Source organism: Triticum dicoccoides, chromosome 5B (genome assembly GCF_002162155.2).
Source record: "Triticum dicoccoides isolate Atlit2015 ecotype Zavitan chromosome 5B, WEW_v2.0, whole genome shotgun sequence".
NCBI classification, from domain to species: domain Eukaryota; kingdom Viridiplantae; phylum Streptophyta; class Magnoliopsida; order Poales; family Poaceae; genus Triticum; species Triticum dicoccoides.
This window is the reverse complement of record NC_041389.1, coordinates 352,955,132-352,957,761: the sequence shown is the minus strand read 5'-3', so window position 1 is coordinate 352,957,761 and position 2,630 is coordinate 352,955,132.

Sequence of the window (2,630 nt, the reverse complement as noted above, 5' to 3'; positions counted from 1 at the left end):
TGCTTGGCAATTTGTGTTTGGGCCCCCTTCCATTGATTCTTGGCTCCGTCCTGAAATATAGATAAAGTATTGATAAAAGTTGGGGTTTTATAAGCTGTCTTGGTCAGACACAAACAAAGTACACAAAATTGCAACTATGCCAAACTTTTAACTAATCAAAACCCGAGTCTAACTGATGCCCTAGGGGTTGTACATATGGAGGGAAAGAGAGGAACTTGGTCGGCCCGTCGTAGAGAGGGGGTGCCGAATCCACCTTAAGTCTGTTTCTTCCACTAATACAGTCTATAAAAAACACCGATGGTCCTGCATTTCAAAATTATAGGTTTGATCCAAAAGTAAAGTGGCGCAACACTTATGAAAGGCTATGGACAAATATATGGAGCATCATCTTATATATTTTTCCATGTCCTCGGTCATTATGGTGGCTTCAAAGTCCTAAAATCTTGCCTTCATCTTCATGCTTGATCATGCTTTAGTGTCACCCCTCTTGTCCATTTTTTTTCGAAACGGAGGCAAAAGCTTTGCCTCATCCATTAATTAAGAAGAAGTTTAGAGTTGCTTTTACAAGAAAAGCGAAAGAAAATATTACAATGGCACTACTCTCTCGGCATGATTTGACCCAAGTGCCTAGCACCCGCAATTACCCAAAGGTTGGCGTCGCTCTGGATGTTCGACAGCAATACAGACGGAGGCGTGGACTTGTGACGAAACACCTGCGCATTTCTCTCACACCAAATGGTCCAGCAGGTCAGCATAGCAAGAGAAGCCATCGCCTTTCGGTTGGGCATGTTGGAGGCCGACATGTTGAGCCACCAGTCCTTGATGGAGCGCATCATGATCCAGGATGAGATGTCGAGGTAGTCAAGTTTAAGCCAGCCTTTGATCATGCCCCATAGCCTAAGGGAGTACCGACACTTGAAGAAGATGTGGCTCACCGATTCCAACGTCTGCTTGCATAGTGGACAGAGGCCGCAGTTCGGCCATCCTCCTCCTCTCCAGTCTATCCGCCGTCCAGACTCGGTTTTGGATTGCCAACCAAGCAAAGAATTTCATCTTAGGTGGGGCCCATGCTTTCCAAACTGCGAAGCCCATGGGCGAGCTGACCAACCCGAGCAGTTGCGCACTGTACGCGGATGTGGCGGAGTAGATTCCGTTGGCAGTATGCTTCCAGGTGATGGTGTCATCGGCGTCCACCGCTAGTGGAATGGCCCTTAGCCGAGCCCAAAGCGTGACAAGCTGCCGGATGTGCTCCATTGTCCAGTTGTTGGGGAGCTTGATTTTGGACAGCCACGCACCCGCATGCATGCCCTCCTTTACCTTCCATTTCTTCCTCGTGGAAGCCTCGAAGATGAGAGGGGCTATGGCGGAAGGTTTCTCGCCATTGACCCATGGGGAGTCCCAAAATGGCGCGCATGCCCCGTTGCCAACGGTGATGCGCGTCGAAGCGTAGAATAGATCATGGTCGAGCTCATCACAAGGGTTGTCCATTCCAATCCACGTCTTGGAAGATTCAGTCCACTCGAACCACAACCATCTGAGCCGAAGGGCCCTCGCAAAGTTAGTCAAGTCCAGGATGCCAAGCCCTCCGAGGTCAGTCGGTCGACAGACCGATCCCCAGTTAACCTTACACTTGGCCCCAGTTGTCTTATTAGAGCCCGCCCATAGGAATGCCCTCTCCAATTTTGTGATGTTCTACATGGTACCCGATGGAGGCCTAAGGGCGATGATGTGGTAAATGACCTGAGAGGTTAGCACGGACTTGACAAGCGCCCCACTCCCAATGGCGGTAATATTCTCTCCGTCCCACGGCACCAGCCTGGCCGCCACTTTGTCCTCAAGGAATTGGAAGTCACCTCGCCTCAGCTGTCGAACCGATAAAGGCAGCCCCAAGTACTTGATTGGGAAAGCTGCACTGGAGGCCGGCAAGGCTGCCAGGATGTGGTCGAAGTTGATGTCTCTGCATCGAATTGGGACGACCGAGCTTTTCTGGAAGTTTGTACAGAGGCCCGTGACCTTGCCAAAGTAGTTGAGGATCTGAGCAAAGTTGTCGATATCTTCCTTAATAGGGGCCATGAAGGCCGCAGCATCGTCGGCATATAGGGATGTGCGGAGAATGGCACGACGCCCTCTAAGCTTGTGTAAAAGTCCACGACGGGTCGCGAGGTCGAGGATTTACTGCAAGGGATCGATGGCAATGACAAAGAGCAGGGGAGAGATCAGATCTCCCTGCCGAAAGCCACGACCATGCCTGATGATGGGTCCTGGGACCCCGTTAAGGAGGATTCGCGAGGAAGATGAACGAAGCAAGGCCGTGATCCACCCCCGAAAGCGCGGAGGAAATCCCCTCCGCTGCAGAAGGTCTATAATGTACTCCCACTTGACAGAGTCAAATGCCTTGCGGATGTCGAGCTTGAAGAGCAGTGCTGGAGTTCTGCTTTTATGGAGGCGGCGGGCAAGACCCCTCACATACATAAAGTTGTCATGAATGCATCTCCTCTTGATGAAGGCACTCTGCGCACTGGAGATGAGGGTGTGCATGTGAGGGCCAAGCCGTAGAGCAAGCACCTTCGCAATGATCTTGGGGATGGCATGGATGAGGCTTATAGGTCTGTAGTCTGCAATCTCCTCCG